This window comes from Eumetopias jubatus, unplaced genomic scaffold (assembly GCF_037043125.1).
Source record: "Eumetopias jubatus isolate StellerSeaLion01/CBP00866 unplaced genomic scaffold, mEumJub1_p1.0 scaffold_12, whole genome shotgun sequence".
Lineage (NCBI taxonomy): Eukaryota > Metazoa > Chordata > Mammalia > Carnivora > Otariidae > Eumetopias > Eumetopias jubatus.
In genome coordinates this window covers 105,047,678-105,058,139 of record NW_028274818.1, presented here as the reverse complement: position 1 = coordinate 105,058,139, position 10,462 = coordinate 105,047,678, and the positions used below count along the sequence as shown (strand labels likewise).

The 10,462-nt window shown below is 42.7% G+C and overlaps 1 non-coding gene and 1 pseudogene across 1 annotated transcript; one reads left to right on the top strand and one right to left on the bottom strand.

Moving 5' to 3' along the window:
- Nucleotides 1-660: 660 nt before the first annotated feature.
- On the top strand, nucleotides 661-732 carry TRNAW-CCA (transfer RNA tryptophan (anticodon CCA)). Its single transcript has one exon. It is a non-coding gene; the product is annotated as a tRNA-Trp (tRNA).
- A 7,652-nt stretch (nucleotides 733-8,384) lies between these two features.
- LOC114197498 (adenylate kinase isoenzyme 6 pseudogene) lies at nucleotides 8,385-8,863 on the bottom strand (annotated as a pseudogene).
- Nucleotides 8,864-10,462: the final 1,599 nt, after the last annotated feature.

Genomic DNA, 10,462 nt, shown 5'->3' with positions numbered 1-10,462 from the left:
ATGGTCTCGCTCCACATCCCAACCACAAAGCATTACTCTCCCCTCCCTGACCCATTGTTCTTTTACCCGAAAGATCACATCAGGGGGCAAGATGTACAGAGCCTGGCGTCTGCAGGTGCTCAACACTACTTACTGTAGTTTTGTTTTTGTTTGCTTTCGTATCTGATGAGGTTTCTACAATGAATGTGTTATTTTTTTAAAAAAAGCAAAAAGTAAAAAAGAAACTAAGTGCTGCTTTGGGGAAGTGGAAATAGTCTTCCCCCGTAGGCGTGAATGGGGTGCAAATCCTCACGTTGCTCCGCGTGCTTAAGGGCTTGGACCGAAGAGAACCCGGATCCCAGATGCCCCCACTCCTGCCTTCCCTGGGAGCTGCGACTGACATTTTCCAGACGCTTCCCAGACCTCGCTCCTTAAAAGCCCTAGGGAGGTGGGTTTCCCCGAATCCTGAGCGCGAGTACCCTCCGAACCCTGAGCTCCTCGCTTGCTTGCTTCATTCATATTTATATTTTGCTTTGAATAGCCCCGTTTTAGAAGGACAAAGAGCTCAGAGTCAATTCCAAGTCAAAATATGGGCAGTGTAAAAAAAAATACTAAACGCTGCACCTGACACCTGCTGCAACGGACGTCGTTCTAAACGACAAAAAACGGGGCAGCCTGCAGGACCTCGTGGCGCAACGGTAGCGCGTCTGACTCCAGATCAGAAGGTTGCGTGTTCGAATCACGTCGGGGTCACGGCTGTGGCTTTTCTGTTTAGCCACCCGAATCTAACAAAACAAACTAAGCGTCTGTCCGCTACCTCCCAGCCTTGGGCTTTCTCTTAGCTTTTCTTTAGTCCAAAGGGACTTCTTGTGAACAACTCAGCAACAGACAGGCGCATAAACTGAAGGGTGTGGATGACCTGGAAGGGGGAGAAAAACCCCAGGAGCCGACATGTAGGTCGTTCTGTTCGTATCCTTATCAGGATAATGCTTCCGAGAGGACCTTAAAAGAGGACACGGGGAGACTTTGCTAATGAGTTCACTCTGGTGTGCAAAGTAGTTTGTTATTTTTTTAATTGGGTCGCTAGCCAGGCATGGCACAATGCCCCTGGTCGATATTTGTGTGACCTTGATGAAGAGGTCGGTTTCCCAATAATCCCCAACCCCCACCCCCGGACTTTTCATGGTTTGAGCTTCCTGTCAGAAGCTCCTGAACTGGGGCGCCTGGGTGGCGCGATCGGTTTCAGCTCAGGTCATGATCTCAGGGTCCTGGGATGGAGTCCCGGACGGGGCTCCGAGCTCAGTGTGGGGTCATTCTCTCCCTCTCTGCCTCTCCCGCTCGTGCTGTCTCTCTAAAATAAATAAAATTTTTTAAAAGATTTTATTTATTCATTTGACAGAGAGAGACACAGCGAGAGAGGGAACACAAGCAGCAGGGGAGGGAGAGGGAGAAGCAGGCTTCCTGTGGAGCAGGGAGCCCGACGGAGGGGTTGATCCCAGGACCCTGGGACCATGACCTGAGCTGAAGGCAGACGCTTAACGACTGAGCCACCCAGGCGCCCCTAAAATAAATAAAATCTTAAAAAAAAAAAAGGCCCCTGAACATTGTGGTTAAAGAGGTAATACTGTGAGCTTGATTCAAAATTTATTATGCCGAGGATGCAGTTCTTGAACTTTCTGAAAGTGGAAATTACCCTGGCATTTACCACCTTTTAATTTTGGGTTTTTTGTTTGTTTGTTTGTTTTGTTTTTAAAGTAGGCTCCCTGCCCAACGTGGGGCTTGAACTCACGACCCTGAGATCAAGAGTCACATGTGCAGGGACTGAGCCAGCCACATGCTCCAATTCAGGATTCATTTAAATGCATCCCTCCAGTAGGGATTTGAAACAATGGAGTTTCAGACACAAACCACTTGCCCTGACCTGAGATGGAGGAGAAACACAGGAAAGCAGAAATGGAGATCGCGGTGGACTTACCAGGATTAAGTTTTCATTGCACCCGCCTCACTCCCCCTTCAGTTTAAAAGTCTGTCCTTTGCTGAGCTTAGACAAACAAACAAACAAACAAAACAAGCATCCTCTACAGATGTATTTTTCTTTCTTTAAAGAGCAATCTCTACACCCAACGTGGGGCTCGATCTCAGGATCCAGAGATCAAGAGTCCCACGCCCTATCCACCCAGCCAGCCGGGCACCCCTGTAGACGTGCTTTTTAAAGATCTGAATGATTGATGAAATCTTGGAATCGACAGCATAGCGCTTGCTTTAAAGCCAAAGTGACGTGAACGTGCAACCTTCTGCACCACTCAGATGTGCTATTGTGGGGACATGGTCACAAGCACCAGATCCCTTTTGTGTAATTAACATAGGGTCATTTCCTCACTTCTCACTTGCACAGTTCAATGTTTGCAATCCAGGCATCCAGACGGTTTGGGATTCTCTGGGTTTCAGAATTCTCTGGGCTTCTGGTCCTTTGATAAGGAGATGTACCAAGTAAGGTGAAAAGTCAGTAAACAGGAGGGGAGGGGGCCTCGAGGAATACTTGCCTTCACCATTCAGAAGCACCCTTCTCCTCCCCCACTCCAGGAAGTTTTGAGGCACCAGCCCTTCCCCTCAGTGATGCTGGTCCCGCCTCTTCTGCAGGACTTCAGGTTCCAGCAGCTCCAAGAACAAATTTTACTCAGAAGAAATGTGAGGTGGGTGGGGGAGAGTTCCTTGGATACAGGAGCATCCTCAGAACTGGCCGGCGCCGGGGGAAACTCTACCCACCCAGGGAATGCGGGAGGAGCAGACAGAAGGAAACGCTGGTGAAGGTCAGTCGTCCTCCCAGGAGCGTGTTTGGGAGCCTCCCGGGATCTTAGCAGGAGCGGGGGTCCTACCTGGAGGATACAAACGTGGCCTGGGGACCAGACCTGTCGCCTTTCTCCCTCCCTATGTTCACATTCCTGGAAGGGACCTGCAAGACTGACTCCCCAAGTCATCCTCCCAGAGACAGACTGGGCAAGCTTGACCACCTCTCCTTTCCCTAAGTTCATGTGCCTGGCCCTCACCTGCCCCCCTTGAGTGCTGCTGTGGAAGTCCGGATTCTGGACAGGTTGCTTCGCTCCTGAAGGTTTTCTCTTCACAGTGACGCTGACAGCGCTTATCCAAACATTTGCATAATTATAATAACATAACACATACACAAGATGTTCCAGGATATGCAAACACTGTTCTAGGGGCTTGGGACAGGCCAGAGAACAAAACAGACCAGCCTTTCAGGGAGGTACCAGCCTCTTCAAATATCTGAAGAGATTTGGACAGGTGACAGGCACAAAACAAAGGGACACAAGCAATGAGGAGGTCACATGGTGGGGATGGGGAGTCTCTCCTTCCAGCCCTTAACACAAGAGAGTCCCTGAATTACACCTATGAGCATGACGTTGTGGTTTGTTTGCTCTGTTTTAAAAAAAGGACAATTGCTGGGGCACCTGGGTGGCTCAGTCGTTAAGCGTCTGCCTTCGGCTTAGGTCATGGTCCCAGGGTCCTGGGATTGAGCCCCGCATCGAGCCCCGCATCGAGCCCCGCATCGAGCCCCGCATCGAGTCCCGCATCGGGCTCCCTGCTCCACGGGAAGCCTGCTTCTCCCTCTCCCACTCCGCCTGCTTGTGTTCCCTCTCTTGCTGTCTCTCTCTGTCAAATAAATAAAATCTTTAAAAAAATAAAAATAAAATAAAGAAAGGACAATTGCTACTTTTTTTTCTCTTAAAGAGTAAAATATATTATTGATTGATTTTTTAAGTCGGCTCCACGCCCAATGCTGAGCTTGAACTCATGACCCTGAGATCAGGAGTCCCATGCTCTACTGACTAAGCCAGCCAGGTGCCCCTAAAATATGTTTTGTAAAAGAAAATTTGCCAAATACAGGAAATTTTGATGAGAAAACAAAATTGCCCATAATCAAACATCTCAGGGAAAATCAAGGCTGTTGTGATGATTTGCAACTTTCCCTGGTATTTTTCTATGTCTGTCTATCCTTAAACGTTTTTCTTTTGTAAAATTCTTTTTGTAAAACAATTTCCTCAGTAATACTATACTGGCAGGTATTACCTATAAACTTAATTTGTTTGTTTGTTTGTTTGTTTATTTTACATAAGCTCTACCCCCAAGGTGGGGTTTGAACTAACAACCCTGACATGAAGGGTCATGAGCTCTACCTGCTGAGCCAGCCAGGTGCCCTTAATGTGTATTTTATTTTATTTTATTTTTTTAAATTTGATTTCATATGGATTTTTTTTTAGATTTTATTTATTTATTCATGAGAGACAGAGAGAGAGAGAGAGAGAGGCAGAGGGAGAAGCAGGCTCCCAAGGAGCAGGGAGCCCGATGCGGGACTCGATCCCAAGACCCTGGGATCATGACCTGAGCCGAAGGCAAACGCCCAACCATCTGAGCCACCCAGGCGCCCCTTAATGTGTATTTTAAAAACAGCTTTATGGAAGGAAAGAAGGAGAGGAGGAAGGAACTTCAAGCAAGAAAGAAAAAGTTTGCAAAACGTGGCTACCCCAGTGGAGAGCCCAATGTATTTCTCATTTAAATGTCTGTAGAGCTGGTTTAGAGGGAATCTGTGATTCATCAGTCTTACACAATTCACAGCGCTCACCATAGCACATACCCTCCCCACTGTCCGTCTCCCAGTCACCCCATCCTTCCCACCCCCCACCACTCCAGCAACTCTCAGTTTGTTTCCTAGGATTAAGAATTAAGAATTCCTCATATCAGTGAGTTCATATTCATTTTCTTTTTTCTTAAAGATTTATTTATTTATTTTAAGAGAGAGAGAGCAGGGGTGGGGAGGGCCAGAGGGAGAGAGAGAATCTCAAGCAGACTCCCCACTGAGCATGGAGCCTGACACAGGGCTTGATCTCATGACCCTGTGATCATGACCCTGAGATTATGACCTGAGCCGAAATCAAGGGTCAGACGCCCAACCGACTGAGCCACCCAGGTGCCCCTCAGAATGTTCATTTTCAAGCAAATATTGTGAGGCATGCAAAGGAATAAGATGGCCCATTCACAGAAGTTAATAGAAATTCTTGGTAATCTCAAGTATAGAAGTTTTATTTTACTCTACAATTATAGGAAAATACAGCAACCCAGAATTTCCAACTTTTTAAATGCAATTCAAGCCAAAATAAGTAAATAAATGAATGTAATTCAAGCCTAGAGAAAAGTTGCAAGAATAGTATATGAATTCTCATATTCTCCCCACCTAGATTTACTGTTTTTTAAACATTCTGTCATATTTTTTTATACAGGTATATAAATCCAAACACATGTATACATATTGTTTGTGCTATTATTTTTTTTAAGATTTTATTTATTTATTTGACAGAGAGATAGCGAGAGCAGGAACACAAGCAGGGGGAGTGGGAGAGGGAGAAGCAGGCTCCCTGCTGAGCAGGGAGCCCGATGCGGGGCTCGATCCCAGGACCCTGGGATCATGACCTGAGCCAAAGGCAGACGCTTAATGACTGAGCCACCCAGGCGCCCTGTTTGTGCTATTATTATCATTTTTCTAAATCATTTGAGAGTAAGTTGCAACATCATGACCCATAACTTCAAAATATTTTCACATGCATCACATTAAATTTTAGCATGTATTATGCTAAAGAACAGAGCCATTCTCTTATATAACCACTAAAATGACCAAATCTTGCAAATTTAACATTAATACAATAAGAATATCTAATATATACAACATACTTAGATTTTACAAATTGTCCCAGGAATGTATTTTATACAAAATTTTTTAAATTCATCATCCAATCCAAGATTATGCATCACATTTAATTGTCATGTGTTTTTAGTTTCCTTTGACCTGGTACATTTATCGGCGTGCATTTGTGTTTCATGACATTGATTTGTTTTTGTTTTAATATTTTATTTATTTGAGAGAGAGAGAACATGAGCAGGGGGAGGAGCAGAGGAAGAGGGACAAAGCAGACTCCACGCTGAACATGGAGCCTGACATGGGGCTCGATCCCATGGCCTTGAGATCATGACCTGAGCTGAAATCAAGAGTCAGACATTGAACTGATTGAGCCACCCACATGCCCCCTGACATTGATGTTTTTGAAGAACAGAGGCCCATTGTTTTTAGAATAATCCTCAGTTGGATTGATCTGATTGTTTCTTCATGATGAGACTTAGGTTATACTTTTTTTTTTTTTTTTTGCGAGAATACACAACATGATGTGTTCTTCTAAGGAAATTCTAAAGCATTGGCATTTGGAGAAAAAGATGTTAAGGGGTTTGTACAACAGGAGGATAAAATGGAAGCACTTGATCCTCCCAATATAATAACAACTAATAACAGCTGATATTTATTACATGCTTTTTTAAAAAGTAATCTCTAGGGCCAACGTGGGGCTTGAACTCACAACTCCAAGATCAAGAGTCACATGCTTTACAGACTGAGCCAGACAGGCACCCCAAAATGCTTCTTGTTCTATTTAGTCTTCACGATAATCCATAAGGTAGGTACAATTATTATGTCCATTTCACAGATAAAACTGTAACTCAGAAAGACTAAATCATTCATCCAGGGGCACACACCATTAGGATTTGGAACTGGAATTTAAACCATGGAATCAGACTTAGCAACTGAGGGCTTAACCATTATTGTACACCTGTCTGAAAGACTAATAGCAGTTTACTGAGAAGGCAGAAGAGGTATGGTAAAAAAAAAATGTCACAGAAATCATGGCCCTGGTTGGGACCCAATTGGAGGAAGAAAATGATCAGCTGGGGAAAGTTTGAATACACCAAAAAAAAAAAAAAAAAAGTAAACAGGAGAACTGCTGACAAAAATCACCAACTTAAACCTCAAATGGGAGAAGAAAGTCAGGCTCAAATTCAACTCCTAGGGTACAGTATATGAACTTGATTCAACAAATTCAACAAAGCTGATCCAAGGGTTTGGAGCTTCAACAAAATCAGAGGTTGTAAAGCAGTGGAGAAAGACTTCTTCACGCTCAAGGCCATACATCATTCCCAACCTGCTCAAGTAGCTAAAAGATTCAATAGTTAATACGAACAAATATGATGACTTCAGCTCTCATTAAGGGGAGAATTCCATCACCATATAAATAGTGCTCAGATAAACAAGATGAGTCAAAGAGAATCCATCAAAGCAAGTATTTTATATAAAGAGTAGGCCCTGGAAGATCTGTTTATCTTCAAAGATGACTAAATTGAGTTCTTTTTATGCTCGACTAGGAGTTTGGACCAGCCCTCCCATGAAGAACAACTAGAGAAGCTAAATAAAATAAAACAAACAGATGGTTGAAAGCATCAGAGAGCCACCCAGGCAATGAAAATTTGCAGAGACCAGATCAAGACGAGGCAAAAGAGGTGAGCTCTACATTTGAGTCCCCTCTTCTCACTAAGATAATTGCTGATTACAAAAGCAAAAGTGGTAGTTTACAGGTTGAAAACACTGAAAAGCTACAAGCTCTCTGGGTGGGGGGACAACAATCAGAGTCCAAGGCCCACCGTGGAGGAGGAGCCCCGATGAACACCACATGCTTCCACTAGGAGCACTGAGGGGCTGGAGCATAACTGGGTGAATTAGAAATAGACCAGACAGCTGCAGGATGGAAGTCCAGCTTAAACCCTGATTGCCTATTTCTATTCTATTACCTTATATCTATTACCTGCCTATGCCTATTCTATTACCTTATTTTTACCATTTCACTTTAAATTTCTGATTTATTGACTATCACTGGGTATGGTGTCTTCAGTGATATTTTAGTTCTACATAGTTCATGTTTTCCCATATATAATGTCACTTACTAACTGCCTTTTTTTTTTTATCCTTAGTCTTAAGTTTTATTTTAAGGGATCATCTTCATTTTCTTTTGTAACCAGCTTAGAAGATAGCCACCCATTTGGTCAGATTTATTTATTCCTCAGTAGTTGAAGCATTTAAGATGACAGTTTTTACTCTAAATCCTTAATGATATTATATATGCTATACTTGAGAATGTTTTGCTTTCTCCTGGAGAAAAAAAGCCCAAACATAAATCCTTAGATTATCCATCTACTAGTCTTGCAGCACAATCTTTTTTTTTTAAGATTTTATTTATTTATTTGACAGAGAGAGACACAGCGAGAGAGGGAACACAAGCAGGGGGAGTGGGAGAGGGAGAAGCTGACTTCCCGCCGAGCAGGGAGCCTGATGCGGGGCTCGATCCCAGGACCCTGGGATCATGACCTGAGCCGAAGGCAGACGCTTAACGACTGAGCCACCGAGGCGCCCCTCCTGCAGCACAATCTTAATAAGAAAGTTTTACTGATAACTGGACAATTTATTCATTATGGCAGGGATATAACAAGAGTGGTTGTAAAGTGGCCAGTTGTGTAAGTCAGGAGCTATGATCCTTGATCCACTGCTCAATCCACTTCAATATCTAATTGATATTATCCTCTAGATCTTCTCTGGGCAGTTGATGTACTATTTCTTCCTTGTAGGATGCTAATGCTTCTTCATAAAGAACTTGAAAATTTTCACACTGAACAGTGTCTTTTAGTTTCTTTTCATTATAACCCCTTGTTTCAAGTCTTTTGTACAATACACTGTTATCTGCTTGCAGCACAAAAACTATATGAAACCAGCGTTCAGGGAAGAAATCACAAACATGGTAATCAACAATAGCTCCACCCTCGCTCATTTGGTTTTCTAATTCATCAACTACTCTCCATCACTGCCATCATGTAACTGCCCTTCTTGAGCTATATCACCCACATTAATGTATTTCAGTCCTGATCTTGATGCAAGTTCTTTGCCTAGCATGGTTTTTCCAACCCCTGGTGTACCGGTGAGCATGATGTTCGGAAGCAACATGGTCCTCACCGCGCTGGCTCCGGGTGTCACTAACTGCTTTTTAAGAACACAGTTTCCAGGGGGCCCTGGGTGGCTCAGTCAAGCATCTGCCTTCAGCCCGGGTCATGATCCCGGGGTCCTGGGATCGAGCCCAGCATCGGGCTCCCTGCTCCGCGGGAAGACTGCTTCTCCCTCTCCCACTCCCCCTGCTTGTGTTCCCTCTCTCGCTGTGTCTCTCTGTCAAATAAATAATAAAATATTTTTTAAAAAACCCACACAGTTTCCAGAATTCATCTAGCTTATTTCAAGTATTATTTGCTCTTGTTTATTTTTGAGTGGATTATGCTTTCATTACTTTCTTCCGCTTAGATTCCTTAAATTTTTTGTTTTGTTTCCCCAGTCTAAAATATTTAGTCAGTTTCTTTATTTTTTCGCTTTCTTTTCTAATAATGAAAATATTTAAAGTGATATTACTTTTCCCTGAACATTTCTTTGGGCTTTTCTTCATGAGTGTTGATATGGTAGTCTCATATTTTAAAATCATCAAATAGAAACACATTCCTAAGATCTATTCATTTTATGAGTAAAATGACCAAAAAGAAGTCTGAATCTAGAGTATGTAAACACTGAAACTCATTTTAACAACATGAACAATGCTACACTCTAAATATCGAGTCAAATTTACCCTAAAAAGATTGAACACTTATTTTAAAATTATAATTTGCTTGTTCTAATAATGCAAATAAGTGAAAAGAAGGAAAATGTATAGGTCTATTTTATGATTATAAATCAATGAAATTTGTAATAATAATATGTCAACTTATATACAGAAAAATTAAGACCTCAACTACTGAGAAATTTAAAGTTACCATTTTAGGGGTGCCTGGGTGGCTCAGTTGTTAAGCGTCTGCCTTTGGCTCAGGTCATGATCTCAGGGTCCTGGGATCAAGCCCCATATCAGGCTCCTTGCTCAGCAGGAAGCCTGCTTCTCCCTCTCCCACTCCCCCTGCTTGTGTTCCTGCTCTCGCTGTGTCTCTCTCTGTCAAATAAATAAATAAAATCTTAAAAAAAAATAAAGTTACCATTTTAGTAATAAGAGAAAACATGAATAGAAATTATGGCAACTCTTAAGTATGCTCCACTATCGTCTCTCGGGTTTTCTTCTGTTGATACCCATTCTGGCATGCCTGTGTACTGGCGCAAGTATGATGACTACACACTGGAGGCACCTGGCCAACAACAATTGGAAGGTACTTCTGGATATCAGAGATATGAAAATGCAAAAAAACCTGATTCCAACAAGTTAGAATCAGGGTAAACAGCAAAGTCTGCTTTTCATGAAAATACAGGGACAACCACTCCTGGTTTCTGAGTAGCTGGTAAATTGTGTGTCCCCTGCCTGTGATTTTCAGATTCAAGCTGAGAAGTGACTTCAGTCATAGTCTATTGACTCTCTTTCTAAGTCTTTATGCATAGTAGTGTTGTGGGTATCTACACAGCACACGACAGAAAGATGTGTTAATGTAGTCATCCTTATTACAGTTTTGCAGTTTCATTAGTATATTTTATTTTATTTCTTTAATTAAAAAACATTTTTTTTAAGTAGGCTCCATGCCCAGG